Source organism: Saimiri boliviensis, chromosome 3 (assembly GCF_048565385.1).
Source record: "Saimiri boliviensis isolate mSaiBol1 chromosome 3, mSaiBol1.pri, whole genome shotgun sequence".
Classification (NCBI taxonomy): domain Eukaryota; kingdom Metazoa; phylum Chordata; class Mammalia; order Primates; family Cebidae; genus Saimiri; species Saimiri boliviensis.
The window spans coordinates 12,568,465-12,583,101 of NC_133451.1; the positions used below are offsets into that span (position 1 = coordinate 12,568,465).

General features: G+C 40.0%; 1 pseudogene; it reads left to right on the forward strand.

Moving 5' to 3' along the window:
* LOC141583975 (splicing factor C9orf78 pseudogene) overlaps positions 1 to 14,637 on the forward strand; it is a 358,102-nt pseudogene that overhangs the window by 1,340 nt on the left and 342,125 nt on the right.

Below are 14,637 nucleotides of genomic sequence, written 5' to 3' on the forward strand. Positions count from 1 at the left end.
TATCAAAACTTTGCAACTGCAGATTTAGTTCATTCAAGTTCAAAATGTTTGTCACTGGACACAGTGTCTCATGCCTGCAATCCTAGCACTTTGGGAGGCTGAGGTGGGAGGATTGCTTGAGCCCAGAGTTTGAGGCCAGCCTGGGTAACATGGCAAGACCCCACCTCTATAAAAAAAATTTAATTATTAGACGATGTAGTGATGTACGCCTGTAGTCCTACCTACTTGGGCGGATGAGTTGGGAGGATCACCTGAGCCCAGGAAGTCGAGGCTGCAGTGAGCTGTGATGGGGCCACTGCACTCCAGCTTGAGCGACAGAATAAGACTTCTCAAAACCAAGAGGGGAGAAAAGAAACTTTGTCAAGTATGTTAAATGTTTACCTTACAACCTAATTAATAGAACCGAATTTCATTGTCAGACTAGCCAAATCAGATTTACTTTGAAACAGCAACAGTTTGACTTCATTGTTTCAATTCAAATAAAGTATCTTGTGTGTTTTAAGCAGTATAATGAAGATAGCAGAAAGGAAAAAGTCACGGAATGAATCTTAAAAGATAATTATGATATGCAGTCAAGGCTGGGCATGGCAGCAAAACCCTGTAATCCTAGTTTTGTGAGGCTGGGACAGGTGGCTTGCTTGAAGCCAGGAGATCAAGACCAGCAACAAAACAAAATAAAAAGTAACCAGGTATGATGGTGCACAACCTTAGTTCCAGCTGCTTGAGAAGCTGAGGTGAGAGGATTGCTTGAGCCCAGGAGGTTAAGATTGCAATAAATAAGCTATGGTAGTGCTACTGCACTCCAGCCTTGGTAACAGAGTGATACCGTCTTAAAAAAAAAAAAAAAAGGCAGTCAAGATTACAAGATTAAAATGGCACAACATATAAATGTTTTGTTCATTTAAAAAATGAGTTATGAAAAGGCAAAACTATAACATTTACTTATATTGCTAAATTCTAAGTTTAAAAAATTGATGAGACAATAAGGTATTTACTGCTAAAAATGAATTGAGTCAGTGGCTAGTAAATGTTTTGTGAACAGCATGTAGAAAGTCTCAAATATTTTCTACAATGCATTAATATGAGAACTTTATGATAATTCACAATCCATTTTGTCAAATGTATGCTAATCATTTGTATCTGAGTTCAAGTTACTCTGGGTAGACACATTATACTAGTTAGAGTGTAACTTGAACAATTTTGTAGCCTTGAAAAGCATCCAAGGAATACATTGAAAAGATACATTAAAAAGGATACATTGAAAAGAATCCAGGTCACTGATCTGTACTGCCTTGGCTGCTCAAAGGTGATTTTCTTTTCGTATGAATACAGGTTCTAGGAATGAGTATTGCAAATACCCAAACAATGACAGCAACAAGCATGCATTTAAATCTTTTTTAAAAGACTGCTTTAAGCAGTCAGCATTTTCTACCAATGACATCTTTGCTATGTTTCCTCCTGATTGTCTGTCTAGAAAAGAGTATATAGCTTCTTTTTTAAAAACTTTATTCCATGATGATTTAGAGGGACTAGCTTCAAACCAGTACAGATATTTTATAAATAATATCTGGCCGTTCTCTAACTAATAAATTTGTGGCACAATGAGCTACCTCACATCTTTCAGCAAGAAATACATTGAATTTGAATAGTAAAGACATTACATGATAAATTAGGACACAATTAAAAATTTGCTTTAAATATATCTTTGGGGGAGAGAACACCACACTTCTACTCAATGAAGAGAAACATTTTTACAGTCCAGAGGTTTTTTTGTTTTGTTTTGTTTTTTGTTTTTTTTTTCCGCTTATGCTGTGAATTCATAGGGAATAGATTCCAGCAGTTTAGGGTTTTCTTCCCATTGCTTCTCACAAACTGTGCTTCTCTGGGTAGAGCAGGCTGGTGCTTCAGTTGAACCCTGGTGCCTTTCTCATTGGCTTCTTTTTCTAATCATTTTCCTTCACGCATTTCAGGAAGCGATCTCGGCTCTTAGAGTGCTTAATGTGCTCAATATGCACATTAATTCTCTTGGCAAGAATCTTGCCCTTGTTTGTTTGCAACAATGCCAACAGCATGCTGATAGCGTTGTAGATTCTTCTAGTTTTGCCATGGTAACACTTGTGGGGCATTTCTTTTTAAACAGTACCCATTCTGTTGATGTCTACAGTATCACCTTTCTTATAGATTCATACATATGTGGCCAAAGGAACAACTGCATGTTTTCTAAAAGGCTTAGAGAACAAGTATCGGGTTCCTCTCCTCTTTCCGCTGTGTTCTTCATTTTGGCAAATTACTGCAAGAGGGTGGTTCCAGCTGAAAGGAAAAGAGTATATAAATTTCCAGCAGTAGTTACGACATAGAAGAGGTGAGATCATCACAAAAGAAATTGCCATCATTCTCCTACTCCACTGTATGCATGTCTGAATTCAGAACATTCCAACAAGGGTCAGATACTTTCTCCCTCAACGTGGTTGACTCTCATTTTGTTCCCCAGGTCTGATATCAAGGTGACAGACTTCACAGTTTGTGAATTAGGGAAGCAACAGTAAGTGATGATGGCAGCCATTACTGGTGGCCATTTGTATGGTTAGGTACCAGATTCCTGACAAGTGGTTGGTTCCACTCTTTTCTACAGTCCAGCCTCCCCCATCCTTTCCCAATCCTCCAGACTTTCTGGGAGCTTGTCCAGTGAAAGTCAAACATTGATGATCTCCTAACCCCAGGGATCCCATCTTGATTATTCAGCAGAGTTGTTTCCTTATTTTCTTCCCCTTGTACCCCCATAGGATCCCCACTCTTAGGCATCTCCATTCCTGACTAGGCTTTTCATAATCAAAGGCAAATTAGTATTTCCTAAATGACTCTCCATCAACCCAAAGCTTAGTAGAAACTTGGAAAGTTCGTTTTTCAATGATAACAGAAAACATAAGAGGAGAGGAAGGGGACATGTGTTAATATTATTTGTCTTTCCAATGCAAGCTTGCATGGTCACACCTATTTTTGTTGTAGTATAAAATAGCGCCCTGTTATCTACGGGGATATGTTCCAAGACCCCTAGAGGATGTTTGAAACCATGGATAGGACCAAACTCTATACTGTGGGCTAGGGGTAGTGGCTCACCCTGTAATCCAAGCACTTTGGGAGGCTGAGGTGGATGGATCACCTCAAGTCAGGAGTTTGAGATCAGCCTGGGCAACATGGTGAAACTCCATCTCCACTAAAAATACAAAATTAGCTAGGTATGGTGGTGCATGGCTATAATCTCAGGGACTTGGGAGGCTGAGGTAGGAGAATCTCTTGAACCCGGGAGGTAGAGGTTGCATTGATCCAAGATCACAGCACTGCACCCCAGCTTGGGCAATAGAGCGAGACTCCATCTCAACAACAACAACAGACCCCAAAATGTATAGTGTGTATATTGTTTTTTTTTTTTTTTCAGATCTGATAACTCAGATGGCTACTAAGTGACTAACAGGCAGGTAACATACACAGAGTGGGTATGCTGGACAAAGGGATGGAATGGGATGGTACAAGATTTTATCATGCTTGTCAGAATGATGCAGCATTTAAAATGTATTGTTTCTGGAATTTTCAATTTAATATTTTCAGACCGCAGTTGACCGTGAGTAACTGAAACTGCAGAAAGCAAAACATCAGATAAGGCAGGACTATCATGACAGTGGGGCTGCAGAGCGTTATACAATGTTAATGTGAGAAAGGGGTATTGATTTTGCCCCTAAAAGAACTTGAAAGAATTGTTACTTGGTCTGGGGTCAGGACATGGAGGTGGGGGTGGCACAGGGATATGGTAAGGCAGAGAGGGAGAAGGGTGATTCTAGAAGGGACATTTGGCAGAGACTGGAAACTTAATTCTCTACCATCCTGGGAGTGTTCAAGGGTAGGAGTGCTTTGGAAATGGTGGCTATGTGAGAATGTGTTACCTTGAGGAGCTGCAGAATTCAAGAGAGTGGCCAAGTCCTAATTGATGGGGAAAAAAATGTGTCCAGGACAGCAAAATAGCAGTAATGTCAACTGAGATTAGGATTGAGGTATGTGAGCCCTTGGGATGTTGGAATAGGAACTTCAAAAGAGAGAAATGGAGTGGTGGGGGCCTTTTTCTTGAAGTCGGACCTATCAGTCACATTAGTTATTAATACTTTATGGGATGGGAGAGTTCTCTGTGGGTAATCAGAAAGATTTACAGTGTTTCTCAAATTTTAGCCTGCACCAGAATCTCCTAGAGAACTTGTTAAAATAGAGTGCTAGGTGTATCATCCTGAGTCCCTGATTTGGTAGGTCTGGGACAGGGCCTGAGTTTCCATTGTTAACAAATGCATTTAACAAATGCTGATAGAACACTATATGAGAAACACTGGACTAGACAAATCACAGCCCACACACAGGCCTAATCCAGTCTTTTTTATAAACAAAGTTTTATTGAAACCATACTTTATAGTTGGAATTTTTTTTTAATAAGGGGATACTTCTTTTATGCAAGTACCGTTAATTTTTTGTATATTTCTTTGTTGATAAAGTTTAAACTCCGGGTAGTGATAGCAAACAGATTTATAGAAGTAAGGTTTATTATGAAGTTAGGTAGCCTGTGTCTGTTAATGCTACTTGAGTTGCTGGCTATTTTGAAAATTGAGATATCAGTATTGCAGATGACTTGAAATACAAGGTATCTTTTATATGCTTATAAAGATGGAAAAGAAGCTTTGCATTTAGCATTTTCCATTTAGTCTTTGTGAAAATTGTTCTTATTTTAAAAACAGTCTTTGTGTGTGTGTGTTTCTTGAATATTCTAGATGGCACGTGGTATTCTGAAACTGAAAGTCACACCTCCAGGAATAAAATTAGGAAAAGTAGAAATTGAGGTAGATCTCTAGAAATGATGTAATATTATCTGAATACCCCAAATCTAATCCAGGTCATCTGGGTAGAAATTCTGGGAGGGATTTATTTAAGTATAAATAAAAATGTGTATACCTCAGTAAAGACTGTATTCTACATTTAAAGAAAGAGTTTCTTTTAGAGTGGGAGGTGGTTGGCACACATCTATGAAAGGAAGGAATTCAAAGTGCCTAGAATTGGCAGTGTCTCTGGAGAACATGCATTTGCTATTGGGTGCCAGCCATTAGGATGATCTCATTCATTTTTCCTCTGATTCTGTGATTGTTAAGTAACTTTTGGATCACATTTGGCTTCACATTTGGATTTGCCTATGGGAAGAAAAAGTGCTGATTAGTAAATATAGGAAGCTGTCTACTTGGTAGTTATATCTCTCCCCATACATGATTTTTATGCATAAAACCTAAGAGCTTGGTAAATTTTGAAACCACCCAGGATTCAGATCTATTCTTTTTGTACTCATAGTCACCTTTAACCTTGCAAGACTGAAGGCTTGAAGTTTTGCTGTGCAGGTCCACTCAGGGTGACCAGCTGACCTATCTTAGGTAACATCTCATTTTATTGGCCATATTTTTAATTTAAGTTGCCGTGATTACAACTTAAATTGTAGAGAAGGAGTAGAATACTAGAAAACTAGGAAAAGAAAGTTTTTCTTGTAGAAAACTAGGAAAAGACAAAGAAGTCTATTGACGTCAGGGAATAGGCTGGAGGTGAGCACCTGACCCAAGCTGGACCAATTAGAATTTGGATTTTTGAAGGTAATTGGTATCCCTCTCTTGGCTACATTATAAGCCAATGTTTGGAGTAGATAGCAGCTAGATACTCTGTCATGTGTATGAAGCCAGTCTGCTAAGAAAAGAAAAAAAATCTAACCCACAGTGAAGCACAGATAAAGCTGGGCAATGAACACCCTGCCTAAAGCCCACATGTTCCTGAGGACCAGTTACACTTGCTTTTACCGTCATTTGATTATGTGAAACAAATTCACAACTAATGAAAGTCCTATTTTTAATAGGAAATGTGCATTATTATGGTAATGGGAGGAAACTAACACAGGAAGCAACTGTGAGAAATTGTGCAGTGTGGATAGGAGTCTAGTGAATGCCAGCATTTACCAGCATCATTACTCCTTTATAAGCAAACTGAACATTGGCTTGATACGCCATACTGGTGTGCATCAAAACATCAATAGGAGTCTGATATTCTTCAAGGCAGATGGGTTGTTCTTTTCATATTGGTGCCTCTGTTACTCTAGAGAGGCCATGGATTGGGTGGGAACAAGTCTTTAAAAACAAGAATTATCTTGCTAGCAAGATTCGATTCAAGAATGATTTCTATGGAATTTAATCATATGCCTCAAAATTCGGAATTTGGCTGTTAAGAGAATAAATAATAAAAGAAAAGTGAAGATATGCCTATTTCTTGAAAGAAAAGTGAACAAAAATATTCATCAGTAATTAGATAATGAATACTAAATTGACAATTGTACATTTTTGTATTTAAGTGAAGTGATTGTGGTTAAATGAATCACTTTTTCTGTGACAAGAATAAGAGACTATGATTAAAAAGTGAGATTCAAATAATCATCAAAAAAAGACTGAGTGACAGCTAAGATTCTTCTTGATTGAACATAAATTTAAATGTCTACTGTTTTAAGTTACTAGAAATGCACTTTGATGTAGCAAATATGTTGAACAAATTATAATGGTGGTTAACAACTTTTCATTAAAGCTTTTCAACAGAGAAGGGAGAAGGAAATGCACTTTATTTATATATTCACATTTTCTGTTATTAGGCAGCCATACAGGGATTCTTACCATCTTGTTGGTCCCCCTGTATATTTGCTTAGGATAGGAAGGCCAATAAACATGGGCCCCAGTCTTGGAGCAAATTTGCTAATTGTAAGGATTAAACATACTTCTTATATACACAATACATACATAAAATACAACAGGAGTAATTGGATAAGTAGAAATGACAGAGTGGTAGAAAATGATGTGTATTTATGTATTAAGTTGGTGTGAAAGTAATTGTGTTTTTTTGCCATTACTTTTAATGGAACAAATCAGCGTAACTTTTGCACCAACCAGATAGAACAGGGGCTGAGATGGGCTAAGCTAACCAATGAAGGCCTCTGGAGAAAGTGGCCTTGAACCAGGAGATGTTGGTCAGAAGACAGGAACAAGTCGTAAGCGCTTAATTTTCAAGATCAGTCATAAGAAGATATATATTTAGACATTCATAGGTATAGTCACTCCTCAAGTGGGCAATTTTCTTAATTTACAGAAAACATTAGATAGCTCTTTGATTAATGAATGCTGGAGGAACTAATTTAAATGAAATCTAAAGCAAAGGCAGATGTATTTCAATTTCTTAGACTAAATGTGAAATAAATTCATATAGAACAGGAAGGATGGGTGAAGTAGTTTATTTTTACAGACGTAAGGATGAAGAGGTGAAACATGGGGTCTTTTCATTTCAGCTTTGCATTTCAGCTTTGCTGTTTTCTAGCTTTATGACCATGAACAAATTGCTCAACCTCTCTGTGCCATTTTTCTTGTGAAATTGTGAAAATAATAGACCTTCCCATAGGGTTTTAGAGAAGGTTGATTGAGATTGCTCAGTCATTCCACAAATATGTTTTGGGCTCCTGCTGTGTGCCAGGTATTGTAATAGGAATGGGAGAGAAAGCAGTTAAGCAAAACAGACGAAGCCCTTTCCCTAATGATGCTTCCATTTTAGTGGAATTGCTAGTCAGAAAACAAATGCAGAAATAAAATATCAGTTAGAGATAAGCACTCTGTAGAAGATTAAGTGGAGTGATAAAGGGTGACTGGATGGCAACTTACAGGTTTGGGTAGGCCTTTCTCACCTCCAGCTGTCACATTCAAGTCAGCCGTGAGAAAATAAGGAGGGGCAGTCCTGGCAGGGAGAACAGCTGGTGCTGAGGTTCTGGAGCAGGAGTCAGCTCCATGTATTTGAAGAACGTGAATAAGATCATTACAGCTGAGGTTTATGGGCAAGAGCCAGAGTGGTAGTGGATGATATTAGGTCATACAGGGCTTTGAAAACCAGGATAAAGAAGTATGTTTTGTACTAAGTGCAATGCAAAGCCCCTAAAATATTTTAAAAGTGGGGAGTGACATGACTTCCTAATAGATGAAAAGAGCTCATTGCCAGTCTTGACGCAAGATAAACACCCATGTGTATGGTAGGTGTTGCCATTTCATTTAATTCTCACACCAGCCCTATGTGATAGTTACTGTGAAAGGAAATCATCCCAGACCTGAGCTGGGGCAGACTTTGTGGGCTAATAGGATTTTCAGTAACTTTGGGAAGGATCTAGTATTCCTGAAAAAGTACTAGAGTATTTTTCTGATAGTTTTTTTGTTTTTGTTTTTGTTTTGTTTTTTGAGCTGGAGTCTCTCACTGTCTCCCCAGCTGGAGTGCGATGGCGCCATCTTGGCTCACTGCAACCTCCACCTCCCAGGTTCAAGTGATTTTCCTGCCTCAGCCTCCAAAGTAGCTGGGATTATAGGCACCTGGCACCACGCCTCGCTAATTTTTTTGTATTTTTAGTAGAGACAGAGTTTCACCATGTTGGCAAGGCTGGTCTCGAACTCCTCACCCTGTGATTTGCCCACCTTAGCCTCCCAAAGTGCTGGGATTACAGGTGTGAGCCACTGCACCTAGCCTTTCTGATAGATTTTAATGAGATTTAAAGTCCTTCTGGGAAGCTAGACTGGTACCACTCTGCTGTTATTCTTTAGATGTGTTCAGTAACCTTGAACCAGACATTTCAGTGCACAACACTCTTTTAGCCTTATGCTAGCCTAATAATCTTTAAACCAGGTAATCCTCTTGTCAAATTCTAGTTGAATAGCATTTATTAAGTCATTGTTTTTTCTCTCAAAAGTAAATTTTTGGACTAGTTTTTTTTTTGAAGTCTCTTCCCTTCCACTAAGCTTAAAATAAAATGTGTGTCAATGTTCCATTGAATTCATCTGAGAAACTGCTTTGACAGTATCGTTAATATCACCATTTTACAGACAAGAAAACCAAAGCCTGTGCATTTAAGCACTCCCTTGTACTTACCCCCAGGAAGAGCAACTTAACCCAGTATTCTAAGAAGCAACAAAGCAAATCTGAACCCAAGAGGTTTCAGTTTCCAGTAAAAAAAGCAGCACTCATTTCTTATACTACAATCCCATTATTATCTGTTTTACTTCATATTGATTTGTAAAGACTGGTAGTCTGTAATTCATCGGGGCCCTCTTTTTGCCCCTAAGATGTATGTGTGCAGTTCACTCTCACTCTGCTTTATAACTTTTGAAAGTTCTGATTTGCTCTTTCAGTAACTGAACCCAATCTTGGGTGAAACTTTTCTCCAGTTTATCATGACCCATTTAATCTATATTTAAGGTCTAGAGTGTCAGTTTCTTGGATCTTCAGGTTATCAATCCTGAGACTTTAATTCAGTCGTGTATATGGCTTATGCCAATCAACTCAACCAGATTATGTGGGTCTGCTGAGCTGAAGTAAATTGCTCATTGGCTGTTGTGAGAAGAACCCTGAATGAGATCACTGAGGGATGCTGAAACAATCTGGATACTTTTGGACTGGAGGATAGGAAGATCCCTACTTCTAACAAACAATAATTATATTCTTGGAATGAAATCAATTTCTTGGTGTGCTGGAGTTAGTTCAATCAACTCCTGTTACATTTTCAGGAAATTTGTGAAATAGATCATGACAACTTTGTAGCTTTAAAATGGCCATTGTGGCTGTATTTATGCCACAGAAACTGGCAAATGCCACAAATCAGGGCTTTCTTTCCCCATAAAGTCTGTTTTTAAACACTTAGCAATGGTACCTGAACAAAACCAGGGTTCATTTTCCTGGCAAGCAACCAGAAACTGTGAGAACACAGGTTTGGATCCATAGCAGTTTTATTACTCATCACAAGTAAAGAAAGCACTGGGAGTGTTCTTCAAAGCAGTGTCTCCCTGAGGCAAAGTGACAGGAGAGTTTTATGGGGCAGTGGAGAGGGGAGAGAGTGGGTTATCACATGCAGGGGTCCCAGTGGTACAGATGCAGTGAGTCATCATGCCAGCACATAGGTCACCTGCTTTATAGCTCCTTCTAGGCTAGAGACATTAGCATGGTAATGAGGAAAGTTCACTTGGGTTAATCTGTAAGTTGCCAGGGTCTGTCAGAAACTGGTTTCAACTGACTAGGTGACTGTATTCCACACAGGGCCTGAAACAAACAGGCTGTGAGAGAGGAAGCTGTACAGCAGGTAGGTTGGTAAAGCCGGTTGAATTCCTGTAGTATCTGGAGACCTTCCCAATCTGGAGACCTATAGTATAGCAGCACAGCAGTGCAAGTGCCTTGAGGGTCTCCCTGTTTTCTTCCTAGTTATAGGACAAGGAGAAGATAGGGAAAGGGGGTAGGCTGCCATCATAGACTTTTGGCTGGCTGGTGTCAGTTTCTTGCCTGCATTTTTACTGCCATCAGAAACTGCCAGAAGTTCTGTAGTCAAATAGACCCCACACTCCTAGGAACAAATGAGGTTTGCTATCATTTTTTCCCCCTAGGGTTGAATACCAGCTCCATCACTACTTGCTTTGGGATTTGAGCTGGTCAGTTTATCTACATATCTAGGCCTCAGTTTCATCATCACTACAATGAAAATAATACCACCAACTTCACTGTGTATAGCTGTGTATGTGTATGTGTGAGTGGGTGGCAGGGTGGGGGTGTTGGGGATGGGATGCGGTGGTAAATGATATGATTCTCATTAAAGTCTTTGCTGAAGACTTGGTACATTGGCTCACCATAAATAATAGCTCTGATTATATTATTTAGTAAGTTTTCACAGATGCTCAGAGACAATAAAAGAAAGACTTCAGCCAAATTAAATTTAAAGGAATTTAATTGAGCAATGAACAACTTGTGAATTGGGTAGCCTTCCCAGCCACGGCAGGCTCAGACACTCCAGCACAGCCACATGGTAGAAAAAGGTTTATGGACAGAAAAAGGAAAGTGATGCCTAGAAAACAGAGGTGAGGTACAGAAAACAGAAGTAAGTTACAGAACTGGATTGGTTACAGCTTGGTGTTTGCTTTATTTGAACATGGTTTGAACAGTTGTACATTTGATTGGACAAAACTTGATGAGTGGCACAAGTGTAGGTTACAGTCTAGTTGTTACAATTCACGATGTACAGAGAAAGCCTTAGGCTGAACTTAAAATATGTAAGGAGGCAGCTTTATGCTAAACTTGATTTAACAGAGGGCACTTGTAAACTACTATTTCATAAAGGCCTTTCTGGTAATGTCTCATGCCTCTGAGCCAGCCTGACCATTTTCCCCATGAGGTCTCTCTCTCTCAGTGTCTCTCTTTCTTTGTGCCTGTGCCATATGTAGGCTGGGAGCCCTAGTACAGGTGTGATTCCATTATGTTCCAAATCACACCAGGCACATACTTTCTCCATTTCAGTGCCTGCCTTCCATTGACACACCAAGTGTATTGAGCTTGACAACCTTTTCAGCTAGAAATTGGTGGTGGAGGGAAGGGTTGGGTGTGAGAAGAGACTCTTCTTGGAATATGTTGATTCAGGCTGAGTGGCTTTACATGCAGAAGTAATATTTTGTGTCTCTATGCAAGATTCCCCGTTTATTTACTGCAAGGTTGTTTTTATCAGGACAAGGAGGAAGGTGAGGTTGGAGAAGGTATGCTTTTCTGTTCTCTTTTGTCTGTCAGTTCCTCTCCTCATTCTCCAGAATCCCCAAGAGACTGTTAGAGTTAAATCAGCACGTGGTCAGCAATCAGACAGACCTGAATATGACATGTGATTCTGCTACTTATCAGCGGAATGACCTTGTGATGGTTATTTGAATTTCTAATCCTTAGCTTCCTGATCTACAAAATGCATCCCCCCCATCTCTCTGTCTCTCTCTCTCTCTCTCTCTCTCTCTCTCTTTCTCTCTCTCTCAGTCTCTCTCTGTCTCTGTCTCTGTCTCTCTCTCTCTCTCTCTCCCTTATCTATCTGTCTTGAGCTAGTTCTGTACTTCACAACCCGGCTACACATTATATTTACTTGGGGAGCTTCTCAAAAATAGTTAATTCCTGGGCTCTGCTCCAAGAGACTGATTCGATTGGGCTAGGTTTCAGCACAAACATCTGTCTGTTTTAGAAGCTTTCTGTGAAATACTGTGTATAGCGAATGTTAAGAACAGCTTAGCATCTCTTATTAAGTCTCTGTGGACCTCATCTGGCCCACATGCTCATTACCTGGATGTCCCTGGACCACAACAGCTCATGTAAATGCAAAATGAGTATTTTTTGCTGACAGTCCTTTGCAACTCCAACCCTCTACCTGCTCAGATTGGCAGGCAGTACAGTCATCTCTCACTTCTTGGCTTCAGGAGCCTTTTCATGGAATGCCCAAGAACCCCTGTTCGTGCTCTGCAGATGAGAAAAATAACTATTGAGATCCTTGTTCCCCTTGCTGAAGCTGGGAGGCCTCATGGTCCAGAGAAATGCTAGCTTTTGCAGTGGTTCATCTGAGAACAGTGGACCCTGGTCTTTCCCTGGGTAACCCTTGGTTGAAAATACTCTTTCCCCAATGGACCTGGGTTGCCAGGGAAGAGAGTATTTATCTGAGAAACTGCTTTGATAGTATAAGTAATACCACCATTTTCCAGACAAGGAGACAGAAGCTTAGAAATGGTAAGTTTACCAATGGGTCATAAGAGGAAACCTGACTTGACCATAATACCTGACCATAAGAGGTCGTCTTCCACTTTGCCTAAGTGAAGCCAGGCTTCCCAAGTAATAGCTCAGCACTCAGGGAGACACATTGCAATGAGTTACAGCACCATCCATCTACTGCCTAGAACCAGCGTTTTGCTCCAACAACATAGGTCTGTGTTACCCAGTCCACACTCCCTCTTCCTCTTGCTGATTTTCTTTTATTTTATTGTGTAAATTCATATATGTAAAAAATGTATGAAAAGGCATCTTTCATCAATTTACTTTATCAGCTGCTTCTAAACCCATGCTCTTTCCAAGTGGCATATCCAATTATAAAAAGTCCCTATTCCAAAACCAGTGGGTAGGAATGAAATTACTTTACCTAGGTGTAACTCAGAGGGATCATTGAGTGATTATTTCCAGAAAATGGAACAACTTGCTCCAAGGGTAAGTTCAAGTTTTCACCATGAACACGTAAAACACCCAGGTGTTCTTAGTTTCAACCAGTTTTAGGATTCAGTCTCCACTGGTCAACTCATTATATGTAAATGGAGTTGATACGAATGTTGATCTCGCAGAGTTGTTGAGAATAATAAATGAGATAAGATGTAGATAGATCAATTTATAATTTTTTTAATTGACACTGTTGCTAATTAGTTAAGCTAATCAGCATCTCATTGAAGTTGCCCCTTTGGATAGTGAGCGTCCCTCCTCCTCCTCCTCCTGCCTGCTTTCTGTAGTCAGTGTAGTGGCCCTGACCTCCGGTCAGTACAATCCAGTGGATTCCAGGTTCTCACCATATCACCCCTAAGATTATGGTCACATTAACCAGGGTGATGAGGCCTCTGCATTGAAACCCAGGGCTGTAGTCAGTGATACTTGCTCTCTTTCTGTCTCCTGCTTTGGTTATGAGAGAAATTCAAGAAAGCAGCTCTTGCTCAGGTAGGCTTTGGGTTGGTTCCTGAGCTTTGATTTTCCTCTGGATTGACCTAAAGGTCTTCCAGGGTGGAGGAGAATGCTGGAGACGTTCTGTATTCATCCATGTTCAACAGAGTAAAGCCAAAACACTAAGTACTGGAGTTATTTCGTACTTGCCTTTCCTAAGGAAAGTGTAGTGCTGTGCCTTGATTGTCACGGAGCTCCTTGCTTCTGCCCTCTATTAGGAATCTGGAAGGGAGGAGCCTTGTACTTAGCATTTCTAAATAGACAGTAGTTCTCCTGATTGAAAAGCTGAAACACTTCCACCCTGGGGTTTTATTGACCATTGACTTTTTTTTTTTTTTTTTTTTTTTTGAGATAGGGCCTCACTCTGTTACCCAGGCTGGAGTTCAGTGGTGGCACCATCTTGGCTCACTGCAACCTCTGCTTCCTGGGCTCAAGCTATCCTCCTACTTTAGCCTCCCAAGTTGCTAGGACTACAGGCACATGTCACCACACCCATGAAATATTTGTATTTTTCATAGAGACAGGGTTTTGCCATGTTGCCCAGGCTGAGCCATTGACATTTTAAGAAATGTGTGCATGTCTCTAAAAGGGGAGGTCAGTTTGGGATCCTCCCTCAGTTGCCAACCATAGATGATGTGGGTTTGATTATCTAAAGAGACTGGCTGGCTTATCTCTCGTATGGGAGGTCACAAGTAATATTCACGAGGTAGTGCTGACTAGGCTCAATGCTTGCCTGGGTGAAGCAGGAAGGAAAAGGGAGCCATCCAGGTAGACAGGTTTCCTCTGGAGCAAGAGTTGGCCAGCCTCAGCCAGCAGGTCAGATCTCGCCTACTGTCAGCATTTAGTAACTTTTTATTTTGAAATAATTTGAGACCCAACTGCCACCTGTGTTGTAAATAAAGTTTTATTGGAACATTACCGCTCTTATTTGTTACATATATGGCCGCTTTCATGCTACAATGATGGAATTGAATAATTGCAATGAGAACTTATTTGTACCCTCTGGCTCTTTATGGAAAAAGTTTC